The following is an 18,562-nucleotide window of genomic DNA, read 5'->3' as shown; positions in this document are numbered from 1 at the left end:
TTCTTGGGTGTAATAATGAGCACAGCAGTCATTTTGATATTCCTAAAGCCACACCACTGAAGACGCAGTGGCTGAGTTTTGTTTTCGATGGGAATATCCCGATGGTCAATGCTTTCATGTTTGAGCGAATCATTTCTCATCAGACTTTATAAACGAGGGTCAGTATCAAGCAGGTTAGGATCTGTACCATCTGTTCATGTTCCTGCTGCAGAAGAAGTGAGTGTAACATTTCTAGTTACCTTTATATTAATCTTTGCAAATCGCTTGCACGGCCAGAGACTCTGCAAGCGTGGCGTGAGCGTGGCGTTTCTGTTGCGTGTCAGCTGTGGGGCTCCGTGGCTTTTTCTATGTCTTTGCACACCAGAAGCGTGTCTGACGCGGCGCTGCTGCTGCTATTGATGTACAGGGAAGCCCTATACTTCATGTTAAACATAAATATAAAATAGCCTACTGATACAGCGAAGACAACGTCGGCAGTGGCCTATTGACCATACATATCTATGGTATTGACGGCAAAATAGGCAACAGAATATTTTGTAATATTTCAAAATTGACAATTGTTTTTTTTATTATTACAATTAGGCCTATATATGCATTTATGTTAACCTAGAGACTTTCAAACATGAAAATGTCATTTATTAATGTATTTGTGTCAAAATGACATTTCCTATTCTATTTTGCCTGGAAACGCTTCCAGGCAAAAAAATGTCTCTTCTATTTTCCGCATGTCATGCAGGCAATGTGGTGTAAGTGTTAACATGGAAGCCGAAATAAAAACGGACACGCCATACAGCCGAAACCCTCACGGCACGCTTGCATGCTTTCTATGTATGACGCTCTCAATATAATTAAAAATCCCACGTTTATGAACAATGCGTTATGGTTATTGTGTTATTACAAGCTGGTGATAAAGATAACGTGGTAACACTACACACTGCTTACTTCTGTAGATGGTTTATAACGGTGTCTGTTACTGATTAAGAAGTAATGTGTAAAAAAATAAAATAAATTGTGTTGTAACGGTTATTACTGCATGGCGATGAATAGTAACACAATACCTGCAAAATACTGTTACATCCTGCAAATGCATGATTCAATACTATAAATACTCAATTATCTTTTTCAGTATTACTCCAGAATAAGTTATGTTTTCTGATCACTTATTTGCATTTATATAGGCAAGCACATCTGAAGATTTAGTCATGATGCAACAAAGAAACTGTGCAATGTTTGCACTCAGCTCTCAATGAAAACTTTACGTCCGCACTACAAAAGCACAGGTTTGCTGATCCAGATTCAAATTGATACGGCTGAACTTGCACAGATGTGTCCTCAGCATTGCCATACTTTCTCCTGTTGTCAAAGCAACGCTTCACACGTTGTGTCAAAGCCCCCACAGAGCAGAGGGGCGGGGTGAGCAAAGCTCTTTTGCATTAAAGACACATGCACAGAAATGGCTTGCTGAAAACAGAGATGCTTTTCACCAGGTTAAATGAGTGATTTCTTAAAATACTAAATATTATTTTTAATTAAAGTATATTACAAAGTTTTCATTTAGACACTAAATAATCATATTAACTTGTACAAAAATGGCATTATATGACCCCTTTAAGTACTTTTCAAATCCGATAGTCTAAGACTTTTACTCAATTTTTACTGGAATTTTTAGTTTTGAGTCATTTTTGATATAAGAAATCTACTTTTACTCATGTATGGATTTCAGGTACTCTTAACACCTCTTGATCACGTTCTTCATTTAAATTGGCTTATTTATTATGAAAATATTCAAATATTGGAATACTCAGGTAAGTCTGTATCATCTTGACTTCTTTGCTCACTTTCATCACTGGTGCTTTCATTCTCAATACACTAAATAATTTGCTAAGCTGAACAGCCAAGCAGCTTACTCTCTCTTACCGATGGCCTGAAGCCATACAACATGCTGAATCAGGACAAAAAAACACAACAATGTACGAATAGAGCCAACGGCACATTAAGTAAACACAACGAAAAAACTGCATTGCTCGACGCTCAACAACGGCCCTAGATTGCCAACGGCTGACCGTCGGCATGGTGTGTCCCTCCTTTAAACATGGCTGTTTCTGACCAGCCCAACATAGCAACATTTCAAACAATGGCATGACTTTGGGGGTGTGGCTATCTGTTTGACTGGCCAACGACAGATGGGGGAGTTTTCTGGAAACTATTTATCCAGAATTATTTTTGCAAGTTTGTCAGTGCCAGCAAAAACAATTCCCAGGCCTCATGTGACCTCAAAGTAAGGTCAATTTAAAAAGGGTACTAAAAAAACTAGCAGATTAGATGTGTGAGCGTGACATTTAAACCAAACTGAACTGTTATTACATTAAATACAGCACCGGTATTCTAGTGTGGCTGTGGGGGGTAAACTTTGAATTGTGGGATTGATTGTACTCTTCTCCATGTTATATTGACAGATTTACTTTAGATCTAAATCACTACGCTATGATATAACAAAAGAACTAACCCAATGGTCTGATGAAGCACGGCACAGATATGGCTGCAACACCGCCGTCAAGGTCAGCCTTCAGAAAGCAGCTAGATGCTGCCACACTTTTGTCTATTTAGATAAAATAGCCGCATTCATTGTGTGTCAGATAAAGCTTAAAAGACAGAAAGGAGAAGACAGAGAACGAAAGAAAAAAGAAACATTGGCACATCCTCAAGATTTTCTGCTGAACATTTTATCTGTCCGTGACGAATTCTAGTGCTCACTCACCACTTTTGATATTTTCTCTTTGCCTTATCTTGCGTCTGCCCGCCGCATGGCTCGCCACTTTGGAATAATGTGCCACATCTGTAATGACATTGCCTTTGTGTGGCAGATTACGCCTGTATTTTTTGCACCTCGTCAAATTGAAATATGAACACGAGCGTGTCTTGGTAGATTCTCAGTATATAATGTCGAAATAAAGCCAGTGCCAAAGCCATCTCTGTGGAGACCGGGCTAGAATACACCTTTAACATGATCTCTCCTTGCCTTTGATCTGACAGAGTTAAAGTCTCTGCCATGCAAAATGAAGAAATACAGAAAGAAATCCAGATGAAAGTAAACTTAAAGCTGAAGTGTGTCAAATCTGCACTACACTACCCTCACCAAACGGAATTGAAAAAAGAATGATTGTTTTAAACAGGTTTTCCCGAAAACTCTCCCTGTATGCTGCTGGTCGGTCAAAATTCACTCAAAAATAAATAAATAAAAAGTATTAAAGCAAAAATGTAAATAATTATAAATTAATAAAATAAATGAAATAAAAAAAAACTATAGTAACCTATTTACTAAAACTTTTTATATATATAAAATAAAATATACACTATTTTGGGAAACTAATCGACGAATGGATTAATTGCAGATAACCTTAATATTGAACATTAAACTGACTACGAGAAAATATCAAAAATATTTACACACATCATCTTTAAACTCGCTAGAATACATTAGTTTTCATTAATACAAGTAGTTTAGATGCTTGCTTTTGCTTAATGCATTGAATCTTTACTTCATTATGAATACATATTGCTTTTTTCTTCTTCTGATGAAGAACTATCGGATTACAATTAAGTGACTTCAATCTGCTTTTGTCTTTTCACGCTGACAGAGACTAATTACCCCTGCTTTGTTCAATTTATGAAGTACAATAATCAATGCATAATTGTGGATTATATTGTCTGCATAATAAACACATCACTTCAATTTCTGTAAGCGAGCCACAGTCTTGAAATGAACAAATGGCTTTGGAGATGCATGTAATATATCACAATACAGAAAAGTGTATAAACAAAAGAGCATTTAAATAATAAATAGCTTCTATATTTGTAATTTATTGCGGATATTTAAAATGTCTTAAAGTACATATTTAAATATTTACAGCGGAGAGGCCCTAGAGGAGCCTACTCCAAAACTCAAATTCGACCAAAAGTAAATGTTAAAACATTAAAACAAAAATTCAATGTTTTAATGTTACAGTGAAAAGAATAACGTCAATGCCTACAGGTAAAGTGATGAGAGCCGGCTTTGAAAAGAGCAGCATATAACATGCCTCGCAGATCCTTGTTGAATAATGCAATGATACCGCAGTTTCATTCTGAGAGGCTATATTTAAAATACACACAAAGGATCATGTTGATAGAACTAAGTCAAAGATTTTTGAGCTGAGCAGAGGCAGGTTAAGGACAGAACGACATGCCCGCTCCACTTTTCAACCAATCAGGTCTAGAGAAGACAAATTTAGCTGTCCCAATCCCCTCCCCGGTGAAGTGATGTGACATAAGGGCCTAACAGCTTTCTAGCTGCATTTTTAAATATAAAATCTTACATTACTGCAACTAGGAATTGCTTACACTTTTGTAAATTCATTTGAAGCTGTTTGTTATTGGGTCTGAAATTATTAAACTTTAAAAAAGCAGCTCATTCAGTGCTTATTTTGTCTTAAGGTCACCTATTATGTTTTTTTTACCTTTAATATAGCTGTTTGTGATTGTAAAGTATCTACAAAGTCACAAATCACAAAGTCCGTGCCAAAGGAAGTTAATTGTGCCAACAGTAAACACCTATAGACATTAGTTTGACACAATAACCTCTGTACTCCTAATTTGAATATCCGTTTTATATAAAGATGCTGTAAAGTGATATGTATTGATAAAAGTGCTATACAAATAATTGTAAACTGAACCGAACTGAATTAAATTTGCATAATGCCTGCTGGCTACATATACAAAAAACTCTTCCTGGCTCACCTTTATTTGAAGGCGAGCCAGGAAGTATTTTGTATATGGAAAACACATCATTACTCCAAAGGCAAATGAAATTGAACAATCAGTGGTTAAAAATAAATGTTTAGTAGGCCTATTCCTAAGCAATACAACAACTACTCACCTCACCATTTTTATGAATCAGAATGTTCTTATTAAGTCATTATTAAATTTGGGCTCGGACTGATATGGCAAAACTGACGCTACAGTTAGCATAATTACAGTAGCTTTTATCACGCTAAAAAAATTGTGCTATATAGTACTAAAAGTGGTTCTTTGGCTCGTAATCATAGGGGAACCACTTTAAGTGCTGTATAGCATCAAGTCTTGGTGCTTCAGTGCTTCTTCACCAGTTCTTTAAGATAACAATGGTGCTATATAGCACCGATACAATATACAGAACCTGTTAAGCCCCTGTATGATTCTTCAGTGGTTCTTTAGGGTGGTTAGGGTAATATATAGCACCACTGCAGTACAAAGAACATTTTAAGGCCCTTTAAAGGTTCTTTACAAGCCAAAGAACCACTGTTGGTGCTGTTTAGCACAATTTTTAATCAACAAATCAAATGCAATATGGCACCTCTTATGAGCGGGTTTTAAAGAAGCCAAAATAAAACAGATCCTTCAGCTGTGTTGCCAAGTCTGTGGTTTTCCCAGGGTACTTTTAAGTTGTTGCCACCCCCCCAAATTCTGCCTCTCCAACACCCCCAAATCACCCCACAGACATACAAATTCAGTGGAGAATTCAGCCTCCGGATGGAGAAAAATCGCATTGGCCGATTTCTGGGCTAAACAACGACCCCCTAAACAAAATTATGAACCTGTAACGGAGCATAAATAGAGACATTTATAATAACAAAAAATGTTTATCATAAAACTATTTCAGTCCGCTTTTATCCTTCATCACAAAAATGTCACTCCTGTATCTCTTCAGTTTAGAGTTCTCTTAAAGATTCTGCAAATTCTGCATAGTATCAGGTTATTGCAAAAAATATGTAAATTATACTATTAAATTGATATGTTTCAGCCCATAACCAGTGCCCAAAAATAGGGGGGAAAAGGAAAAAAAACCACATAAATGCAGTCACAATAATTTAATTAAAACAAAATCAAATAAAGCAGCATAAAAGTGGGCCATATGATTCATGCACTAGATTGCAAGTCTACTAGGCGTTTTCTCTCAGGAACAAAGAGAAATTTAAGCAATTTATTTTAATTACAGTGGAATTTGACATCAATGACGTCAAACCTCCTGTATCACTTCTTTTGGGCAAAATTAATTAGTGAGCAGTGACATGTAAGCGGGTAAAATATATAAATACAGTACATTGTTGTAATAAAATTTTTTAATATTATTTACCTGCTTTACAAATCAAGAGTGGAACAATTTGTGGTTTAATTTCTACACCTCTAATAAGATCAACAGTTTTCAATCACACAACATTTACAAAAACTCCCCAGTTTCAGTTAAACAAATGCTGATTTATAGTGTGGCGAATGATTTCAAAGTGAAAATCTGCCGACACCTCAGACCTCACAGAGGAGCACGTCAGTAACTTGTTACGGGATACGGCATGTGTTTCCGAACTCAACTAAGCTTTCCACTGATAGCTCGGCGTATGACAGCAGCGGGACACATGTGAGCGGTTGCACTTCCACTATAAACAGCCGAGCCGGCACAAATCAAAAACAGGGGAGTCCTTTTACGCACTTTTTTCAAATGTATTCTTGCTATAGTCAATTCATTTTTCCCTGTTAAAATCTGCTCCCCGTTTTAATCCTAGAGTAAAATGACTAGAATCCCATTACTTGCCTGACATAGCTGAGAGCCCTCATCATAAATACTGCATGCTGCTGGTTTAAAATCATATAACTGTATTCTTACTGCCCTCCAAAAGCCATTTTGTAATAAGAGAACAGAACAAGTGTTATGGTAGTTGCTGTGATACAGTCTGATGTCTTTTCACACATTTCTTTTTTCTATACCCAAGCAAATGATTTTTAATCTTATAAACTTTATTCCAGCATGGAATCAGAACAAAGTGAGAAAAAGCCACCCCAGTAAATCCAGTAAATACATGTGCATGTGTTCAATCAAGTCTTAAAGGAATAGTTCACCAAAAAACCTCTTCGCTTTTGGTCTGTTTCTCACCCAATGCAATCAAATGGGTTTAGAGGAATTGGAATAAAGTGATATGGAACATTCTTATGAAGCTTTCATAATGTGTTATGCATACATTTTTTTTATTGGGGGGGGGTCCTATTTCATGCATTCTGACTTATTTACACTGTTTAAAAGTTGGACGCTCATGCTAAACATGGCCAAAATTGAAAGGAGAAAAAAAAATGTGTTGGACATAGTATTGTATGTATATAGGTATGACATTGTGTATTTCTGTGGCAAATACACTACTTCAGGATTCAAACAAGTTTCTTATTTTTATTTTTATTTTCTGTTTGTTTGTTTTTTTGTATATATGGCCCTGTATGATGTCACAAAGGGCGGAAATCCTTGTATGTGCACTTTTACCGGATATGCACGTGCGCACATCAACCATATGGAGACATATGGAGGATGCATATGGAGGATCAACCGGACATATGGAGGATGCAATACTACTCTATAGGTACTCAAGATTAACATGAGATTAATCAGAAAGCAGAAACTGTGTGTTATGCCTCTTTAAAGCTTGAAAGCTAAAATCCACATTCATTGGAAATACAAACAGGGTTGATGAGTAAATGACAGAATTTTCATTTTTTTGAGTGAACTGTCCCCTTAAATGATGGATTGCAAATTTGGCACTTACTGTAGACAGAAAGAATCAGCAACAGGCATACAAGTTAAAAATCTTAGATGACTAAGGGGCTATTCACACAAGGCACATTTTTAAAAGTTAAACTCGTTTAACTTGGCTCTCTTAAAAACAAGACATCTATCACTTATAGCGCAAACAAAAAGCTAAAATAGTGAAGTGCATGTTCACATAGACAACTGCAACAACAAAGAGCTCATCATGCATCTTAGCCAACAAATATAATATTTATGGTAAAAGACACAAAAAAAAGACCACAATGGAATTAACTGTTGCAACCATCACCTTGTCAACTGCGGGGTATTTTTTTTTGTTTGTTTGTTTGTTTTTTGATTAAACATTTGTTTTGTAATCACTGAAATATATTTTCCTCTCAGAATGAAAAAAGGTGCTTTCTCTTATGCTAGACTCATCTGATGGATAGCAAAGATAGCAGAGAACCTGATAATTTACATCTATTTATCACTGCTACTGTTTTTACTGTTGCTGATGTCATGGTTGACTCAGAGGAAGAGGGTCCAGAGAGAGAGAGAGAAAGAGAGAGAGAGAGAGAGAGAGAGAGAGAGAGAGAGAGAGAGAGAGAGAGAGAGAGAGAGAGAGAGAGAGAGAGAGAGAGAGAGAGAGAGAGAGAGAGAGAGAGAGAGAGAGAGAGAGAGGGAGTGTGAAAAGATCCCTGGGCGTCTTGATAAAAGAAAGAGCCCTTACTCAATCCATCTTCGGCTTTCTCCTTTTTTGTTTCTTTCATTCTATTCAATTACACCTCTAATATGCGTCCGTGCCGCACAATTAAAGTCTCATATCAAAGACGAACCCCAACGCCAGATACAGCAACAGATCCAAACAAAACAAATGGAGTTTCTGAAAACGTGAAACATCATCAGCCAGTGTACATGCTATTGCAAGGCCTCGGGTGAAACATGTTAGATGGGCCACTCCAATTTTCCATCAATCAAATTACTCTTTATTGTTCGCCCCATGCGACCTCAGGCAACACAAACCCAGAGACTGTCAGTTATGAAACATTATATTTCTGCTGTCATATTGCACCCTAGACATGGCTATTACAAAGAGACGTCATACCGCTGCTGACTTTAATATTCTTTCATTTAGACAGAGGTTAGCGCTGCTGCTTCTGTGCGACAGCATCTATTTTAGGCTCATAATGGCATTATGTTACACTAATTGTATTAAATGGCAGTAAGCTAGTTTATTATTTCCAATGTAATGTTTCTTCGGAATGAAATTTGTTACAGGAAATTGCGTATAATAGTGTTTTAATGAGTCTGCTGTAAATGACCTCATCATTAATGCTTTGTTTTATCCTTTAAATTACTTTCATTTGCACATAAGACTGATTGAATCACAAAGGTGATCTCAAGAGCCAGAGACTGAAGACTGCATTTCATTAGCCGCATATATGATCGCTTTTCAGATAATTGTGTGCAACCATCAACTGTACTGTATTAAAAAACAAACACTGTGGCAGTTGATTCAGTAGGCCTCAAAGTCATTCTATCGCTTCATATTTACTTAACTCGTGCATTTTACAAAAATATGTTTTATTGAACCCTCTGAGAATTCATTTTACACTTCACAGCGTAGACATTGCTCAAATGCTATAGCATGGCGCTAACAACGCCAAGGTCAAAGGTTTGATTCGCGAGAAACATACTATGAGGCACTTTGGATAAAAGACTCTGCCAAATGAATAAATGCCAATCATAAACTGTAGCACACATTTCTGTGCACCGAAAAAGTATGTATAGTAACATATTGTGGTCAGATGGGAATTTTAGACATTTTGCTTCAGTTACACAACAGAGTGTGCATAATATGTCCTGGTAAAAGCTGCACCAGTCAAACGTTTGGACACAACGACACATTGTTTTTAAGATCATAAATAATAGAACTAATACAGTGTAAAAATGTGATTAGCTGACTTAAAGTGAGGAAACCTGATGCTTATTTAAATAAAAATATTTAATTACAAATTAACATTTTATTAATGTTGTTTTTATTATTATTATTATTATTATTATTATTATTATTACTAAATAAAATGAAATAAAATGTTGTGGTCACTATTTTATAACTAACTACTGACTATTATTTGTTATTTTGTAATATTATTACATTTTACTAATTAGAAAAATGGGGTTCATATTTATAGTAAAGTGGAAAAAAATACAGTGGCCAAAAAGAAAAAAAAACATTGGTAATACATTATTAACATATTTTTAATGCATTAATTATGCCTTGTAATTGACCTTATAATGCATTGTATGGTCTCATGAATAATTGTAACCACAATTATAATAGATTATAATACTTATCAATTAATTGTTGCACCTTTAGAAAGTTTAATGCATTAAAACACATTATGATGTAACAAGAAATCTGTATCTATTATAATGCATTTGAACTTTGGTTACAATTATTTATGAAAAGATATAATGGACTATAACAAACATTATGAATACCTTTCATAATGCTTTATTTAAGTTTTGCCAAAACATCTAATAAGTAAGTTCTTAAAAGTAGCCTGAGTATAAATTTCAACTAACTTGAGGTGCATACTGGAATGCTTTTACAACAGTATAAAATGAGTTCCCATGGGTGCTGGCTCGGTTTGTTGTAAATACACATGTAGGTGCAATTTAAAGCATCAACGTTAAGATTTTCTCATGTTTATTAAGAACATGAGAGACAAATGTAGTCATGTGTCTGTAGCAATGCATCTACAGCGAGTCAAGCACCAGAAAATATTCAAATCAACATCCAAAAACTGTTGGAAAAAGGTAATGTCCTGCTTGTTTTAACTTCTAGAAGGAAGATCAATGTCCACGACGTATCCAAAAATGTCCATTCACACAGTCACAGTTACCATACATCCAAGACCCGTGAGAGAAACCGCGTGAATGAAGCAGTGGGTTTCCCACAGGACTGTCAGTGCCACACTCAGCAGAGCCATCCAATCTGTGCCAGCGAGCTGTGTTTCCACGTGGGCAAGGCTGGGAGACGTAAGCATGCCACACCTCCTGGAATGTTCCCACGAGAAGGAGGTGGTGAAGGGGGGGGGAGCTGTCAGGGGCTTGTCATAATGTTCCTCTACAAGATCCTCCAAGATCCTTCAGTGCAGGTGTTCCCCTACATCACATCCTCTTGTACTTCTCCCCTCCTCCCGCAGCCCTGCCAGCACGCGCCCTCCTTTGTGCCCCCTGCCATTATGCATAGACATGTAAATTTGCTTGTTTAGCATGCCCCCTTCATTCCAGCGCCACACAGCGTATGCATATATGCAAAACAGAGGCACGCGCCGGGCTGGAAAGGCTGGAGAATCCACAAACACACAGACCACAGCCGGTGGAGGACGGCACGGAGGTTCCCGAACCGCTTCTGTGGGAAAAGAAACAAGGAGTAACATGGCAACATCCAGCATTGATTCATCCGCACCGGCCAATTAATTGCCTTCGGCTGCCTCGAGAGTGCTTTCTCTTATCTTTTTTAATGCAGACTTGCATATGCGAACTGGGTGGCACAGGAATAATCGGTGGCGGAATAAAGACGAGCAGAACTTTGCTCATTTCGTCCGCTTCCCAGTTCGCACCGGTTTTCTGGGAAGAAAAAAAAAACGAAGGCTTCATTAAAATTGCCAGTTGTCATCATGCATATGACATGTTCTGCATGCTGAATATCATTAGCGGCTAACATTTTCCCTCTCGTTTTTTCCCCATCCACGCCGGCGCGGCTCCGCGTGCCAGTGACGATAATTATCAATCAGAAAGGACGCCATCAGTATCCACGGATCATTGCAATGAGCTTGACACGCGCATATTTGATCACGTTTTTCCCCACGTCCCATAAAAAAAAGAGAGAGAAGAAACAGTGAGGAATCCTTTGAAGATCCCTTGTGTGATCTTTTGTGTTGAGTAATGTAGACACTCCAACGCTTCTCTCATTTTCAAGTGTATTTTCCCTCATGTAAGAGGGAAAAAATAAACTGCTTTGCACGCATAATAGCCTTTAATTCTTCCCGACGTGGCTGGCTTTCTGATCCATAAAAATGAGCTGCGTGCGATTTGCATAGCCACATTCAAATGAGCTCCATTGTGCGGGGAAGTGTAATTAGCCCGGCTCTGCGCGGCTGGGTTAAGGTCTCGTTCGCCAGCCTTCCTCATTTAAAAAGCGGCATTGTCTTCACGCAAACTAGCATTAATTCCGTCAGGAGTGAAGAGAGTCTGATCCTGATGAGCCGTTAGTTTATTCCGCCGTGCTGTTTGTTGGCTAATTTACACCAAGTCCCTGCTGCTCTTCCCTTAAGCTATCCTCTTTGTCTTGCCTTGAAATTTACAAAATCTTACAAGAAATCAATACTTAATTGATTATTCACTTTTCCGCAGCTTCAAACGGCTCGTGCGCATTAGATCCCACAGCATTCCCTCCTTCTCCCGGGCAAGCAGAAGGCAGACAGGCAGCAGGCTGGAAGCTGGAAGCAGGGAGAAGGCTGGCTAGGTGGCAGAGCTCTTGGAGGTAAGAGCAGACGGCTGTAGCAAGAAACCATGCAAGGAGCTTAGTGGCTGAGTGTGTACACTGGCAGCATCCCGACAGGAAAACAATACTGGTCTTCACGGACAGGGAAAAGTTCCCATGTGAGCAGGATCCGTCTCACCGCTCACACTGAACTCATCAATAGAGGAGAGGACATGACTACGAAAAAACAACAACAACAAGAGTCATTAACAAAAGGACTTTTTTGTTTTTAGTATTATTTATTAGCAACATTTTCTTCTGGCCTTTATACGTGTGGCACACGGCGTGGACCGGGCAACCTGCCACCTGGCCCTTGGAGAGCCCCTTTTGCGGCGGGGGCAGGAACACGTGCCACCCGCCTCCGACAAGCAAATGAGGATGGGAGGCACGTAACGTTATGAGCAAATTGGCAGGATGAGAAGGCGCATGTGAAGGAGGCAGATGGCAGATTTGGCGCCGTGCCAGCCCTGCTGCTGCAAACACGCTGAATAACTGCACACCGCAGATCCTGCCACTTGTTGCTCCGCTGGGCCCCCTGCCATCGCCGACGAGCGGAGCGGAGCGCTCACGTGTGCTCCATACGCAACAATCGGAACTTCCGCAAACGGGAGCGCGTGTGCGGGGAGGGACTAAAACTGAGCCTAATGGGAGGCTGGCATTCATGACTCTGGATATGCACTGCATGCTAATAATGTGCTGAGTAGACAGACACGCGTCCGCCAGCCTGCCCGTGTGCCATGGAAATGAAGTCTTCCGGAAAAGCCACCATATTTAACAGCAAGGGATGCAATGGGAAAATGATGCAGGAAACCCACCGAGGAGGACCAATAGCTGGTTTTTGAAGAAACAAGCTGTTGGAGGAGTTGAGTCAGAGCAGATTGGTCTGATGGTCTGGATAAAGGGAGACATTATAGGATGCCCAGGGGGCTTTGCAAATCAAATGCAATGTTTGAAGTAAAACAATTTTGAGGTACATTACAGGGAAGCGCAATTTGAATTGCCAATGAGGTGATGCATATCTGCATGTTAATTAGAACGGTGCGAGTCTGCAGCCCGCAGTCTGTTACCGATGGGCTGCGAGCTCGTCTGCGGGAACCGGCGCTCGTTCCGAATAAATTACTGCCTTTTGTTCTCTCATTTTGTTTTGCGTTAAAAAAACAAACATCGAATATGCGGTGAAAAGGGGGGTAGGTGAAATTAAAATTATTGATTGAATCCGGGATCCATTTGAGAATCTAATTAGACGAGACATGGACAAAAGCTGATATTGTAATAGATCGTCTTTGTGTTAGCAGTCAGATTGTGCTGGGACGGCAATTTATCTTCCTTAACGCAACCTGGATATTAAAAACTGTAATCAGGTGAAGGAAAGCTGCTGTACTTTGGGTTTTTAAATACATTCTGCTGCTAAAGAAAGGTAGGTTTAATGGGAACAAGCTCTTGTGATCATTTATATTCTGCATGGTGACTGCACTTACATTTTTTTGTGTGTGTGTTGCTATTATGGAATGTGTACTACTGGCCAAAAATGTAATAAATGCTTTTTCTTCCACTATTTAGAATCTGTGTGATTATTTTGTACCTACCCCATACGGTTGTGCTCAGGGAGATAAACGGTTGCCATGTGAACATAAATTGCTTATTTATGGTGGCGGAGAAAAACGAGCAGACTGAGGGGTCATTATAATAAGTACCGATAATGAGAAAGCAGTCAGATGTAGAAGTCAGGGCTGTTGCAATATAAAAACATCACGTAACATGCAAATGTTGCTTACAGCCGCTTCATCAGCAGCTGATGTCCTCATTCCGTGTATGCAACCAATGTGTGTGTGTGTGTCCAGTTCAATGTCAATCACGCAGGAGACCAGCGAGGGGAATTTTGGCTAATGCATATGCGACCGCAGCCGTCTGGCTTTTCATTCAACGAGCCCGGCGGCAACATGTCCTTGAATTAGAGAAATAACTTCACCCTACATTCCTTACTCATAAAGTAAACGTGCAGGTGATCGAGCTGCGTCCCCTGGATACCCTACAGAGAATAGACTTAGTCAATGGCTCCATTTGTCATGCTGATCAGAAGGTATCTGTTTGTTTACGAACGCAGACAAGAGAAGTTCCTCCGACGTTTAAAAATCGGGTATAGAAATTATTTCACCTTCATTTCGAAACATGCGTTCTCGTTACGTTCTCGGTTCCTTGCTCGTTTAGAGTGCAAGGAAACGTCAAGGCCTTCCGTGGTGGAATCATCAAGGTAATGGTCTTTCATTTTGCAAGGTCATTAGGGAAGATATTAATGCCGTCTCCTGTTTTTATATGCATAGCTAGGCAGCGGCTAGGTCACCATGTTGAACTCTCATCTCTCAACAAAAGGCTTTTTGCTCACCAGCCCCATCCACACACATCTTTTAAGTGCTCTTTTATGCATATGAAGCCTCTCTGCTGAGATTGACCACAATATTTATGAGCTCTAGATGAGGTGCATATTATTATTGTTGTTATCTGTTTCAGGGAAATAACATTAGCCGGGGCGCCGGCAATCATCAAATTGCCTGATTTATGCATCGGTAATGCCAAAGAACACCCTTTCGGCAGGACGGAGAGGTTGTAAAAATTTGTTTTAGCAGATGAATTAATCAGTGACGGCAGCCACGCCTCCATTGGGTTTTTTGTTTTGACGGGAAAATGCGAAAGGCAACCTGAAAAAAAAAACCTGAAGTGTTGACCTAAAGTGCAACCTGAAGAGAGCTGGTGAGGGGGGAAAATAATGTGATCCACTAAAGGTATAAAGCACTGCAATGTGAGCTGTGTACTTGAGTATGTACCTGGAACGCTCATAGGCATCCATTCCCTCGCTCGCTGGCAGTGCACATGGTTTATTAGCTTGTCTTTTTTCCTGGGGGGTAAAAACACACAACAGAGGTACTTAGGAAAATACTGTGAAACCACGCAGAGACGACTTCATCGTTTAATTTAACGTTCTTCAAAGCTTGAAGGGTAATTGGGTACATTTTTACTAACTAAGCCATTTTTCTAGCTGGGGCTTTATTCTAGGGTCTTACGAAGCAAGTTCAACCCATGAAAGGCATCGAAAACTGGTAAAATCATCTTAAATCATGCATGTTATGTTTACTTACACATGTCTACGCTAGAAAGTCAATATCTGAAAGATCAAAGTATGGGGTTTAAGCTATCAACTTTTTCATTAAAACAGGGATTTTGCCACAGACATTGTACCTCACCTAAATCTGCAAAGTAAATACGAGGATTTAGAGCTCCAAAATTATGTGTCTGCAACACGGGTGCCACCAAAAGGTGACACAAAGCCAATATGCTTACACCAGGTAGGAAGCCACAATTCTCCAATGTTTCCATCTCATTTACATATGCTGTCCTCCCGATGACCTGCCTGAGAATGCATATATGTCTGACGTGATCTCATTAGTATTCAGACGCAAAGTGTGGTTCTAGCGTTTTCATACCTTGCGTAGACGATATAAATAACTTACAATATCAATGTATTGACAGCATCTAAAATGTAAATGCAGGCAATAAGAGACATGCAAATGTGTACAAATCCTTTCAGAGAACAGTGATTAATATTTTTGTTATCTAAAAAAAATGCAGTCAAATAAAAGGAATATATTTAATGCCACCACATTTATGTAATGCAGAAAACCTACTTTCACCTCCGAAATAACAGAATGAAGCCTTTATATAAGCAAATAAAATGAAATGTTAAAAGCTAAAGTAAACACGTCAAATTTGCTCTGCTTTTCTAGGTTCTGTCTTAATGAAGCTTTTAAGTTTGCTATCAATGCGATGAAATTGTACATTTCAGTGTCTATCCGAATGCACATATGTTTAAATCTCATGTATGTATACCTATGAATACTAATAACACAACTATATATGAACAAATGAGCGAATGAATGAACAAATGAATGTGCTTGATGATAGCTTTTTGCTAAAATAGGGGGAAATAATCTGTGCATTGCAACAGAGAGGGATGAAGGATGTCTATTGCACTACATCCTTAAGAGTAGATGACAGCATGCTCCACACACTAGACTACAAAAATCATCCTTCAAAGTCACAGATATCCCGCAGAGCAAAACAAACATCTTGCGCTACCTCATATAGGCCTCGGTCCACTCTGGGCACATGAGACCTTCTGTAAACTGATAAATCAGCCCCCTCTGAGAACAACTCCTCGATCACTGATGAGACCTTCAAGGCACAAACCTAGTGAGAATTCTCAATACATGACATTAAGGAGCTATTATGTGTACCCGAGAGTAGGATTACGCAGTGTTAGTTTTTTTTTTTAATCCTACTCTTTGGAGAAAAGAAACAAGAAACATATTTGAGAAGGTCTGAAAGGCCAGAAGAGGAACAGTACGCTTTCTCATAATAACCCAGAGAAAACTAGTCCTACCTTGAGCATTCTGAACAGCCATTATAAAGGGAATTGATTGATTTGTTGAAATCTAAAGGGAAAATAATCGTGAGAGTGCTATTCAGAAATGGCATAAAACGAAAGAGCAACATTCATTACAGCTAATCTCTACATGTTCACACAGTGCACTACAGGAAATGAGAAGTGTTTTCTGAGTACCATGGATCCTTGGCATGAATCTTGTTGTCTAACTTGTGCAGGTCTGTTAAATGACTCATAACAGAACCCATTTAAGATATGTATCTTCACTTTTAAACCAATCTGAGGTTGGGTGGAGAGGCATGGTGTAAGATCTACTTTCTTTGGCCTCAAGCTGCACTTACCAAAAGGAACCTACAATACCATGGTACAACCGTGACTTTACAGACATATGGGTCAATGATGTGATGCTTTTTTGTCCTGTGCATTTATTTATTCATGAAATGAATACACAAAATGAACATATTTCTTCAATGATGAGCATGGTTTCAATTTCAAAATTAAAATTTAATTAGATTTTTTTTGGACAGCTTTTGAAGAGGTGTCCTGATATTATAATGAAGAATAAAAGCCAATTAAATTATTATTATTTTTAAAAAACAAAAAACAGTTAATGTCAAAATGTCTTCACTAAAATCAAGGTCATGTGGACCCACTAATATTTTTACATAAAACAATAATAATCTCATACACAGGAGCCCTGTTTCAAGGTCAGTTAAACCATTAAAATATTACATGTTTTGTGACAAGTTAAGTTTAGCTCAGGATGTAAAATCATGTGATGTGACTCCTTAACAAAAAAGTTTTAAATCACAAAGACATGTAAACATGTATTCCAGGTTTAACAAATATATAATGCTTACTTATTTTTATAAATGTTATATCACAACATTTTAGAGTCATTAAAATTTTCTTGAAAATGGTATAAATATATATATATAAATATGAATATCAAATGTCTTTTAAACTAGATACTAGAACTGATTTTTTCTTTTACTTTATCATCAACCCATGTACTTGGAGACACCTGTTTCTACATGCTTCAGTATTATGTTATTTATCAAAGTACCATAACATTACCAAATACAATCCCTGTGAACTTGCGAACAACCAAAATGCTCAAATTAAAAATAACACATCGGACACATCTCCAAGAGTTCTCCCAAACAGTCACCGCATTGTCCTCTGCATCACGAGCCGTAGCAAATATTCCCACTGAAGTGAACACGGATTATGACAACATGGCTGCAACAGTTCGGCACAGTTAGCCCCAGAGCACCAGTGTTATGACACAGCTGTCTCGCCCCATTCCCGCCCGGCTGCAGCATGTCGCCCAATCTGGCTCTTGTGTCCGGAGGACACCCTCATGAATTTAAACCAGCTTCCTGCCACTGCACAAGAAAGCAGCTCGCAGCCTGAAATTATGATGCAAATGAAGCCTGTGAATTGTTATCGTGAACATGGTTATGGTAGAGTAACCATAAACCTTTATCTCCACTAGAGCTCTTTAATTAAAGATTCAGAAGAAGAGAAAATATGCAAGCATGCTTCTTTGCACGCAGGTCACACTCATGGAGATTATTGTAAATATGGCCATTGTGAAAGAGTGCACTTCAGGGAAGAGAAAACAAATATTTGGTCCCTCCAGTCCTGGAGACTATGTGTGATGATCTCCATTTTAATGCACTACGAGTGTGTGCATGTGTAAGAGTGAGTGTGTGCGCGCACGCGTGTGTGTGTGTGCGTGTGTGTGTTTTCAAAGGGATGAATCTCCATTCCATAAGCTCTGATGCCTGGTGTGGTTTTTAATGTTTTTAGACGTACAGAGCGAGGCTGATACAACGCAAATTACTGCAGCAACAACAACAAACACCTCGCGCTGATGTCAGCCTGAAAAACAGCTCCAATTACATCTGCTGAGAGCAATTGGGACATTTTTAGATTTACGTTTTTCAGACACAAAGGAAGAGCAGTTGTTTACATGCAGCTG

Source organism: Pseudorasbora parva, chromosome 24, assembly GCF_024679245.1.
Source record: "Pseudorasbora parva isolate DD20220531a chromosome 24, ASM2467924v1, whole genome shotgun sequence".
Taxonomy (NCBI): Eukaryota; Metazoa; Chordata; class Actinopteri; order Cypriniformes; family Gobionidae; genus Pseudorasbora; species Pseudorasbora parva.
The sequence above is the reverse complement of the archived record's forward strand: the minus strand, read 5'-3'. Positions refer to the sequence as shown.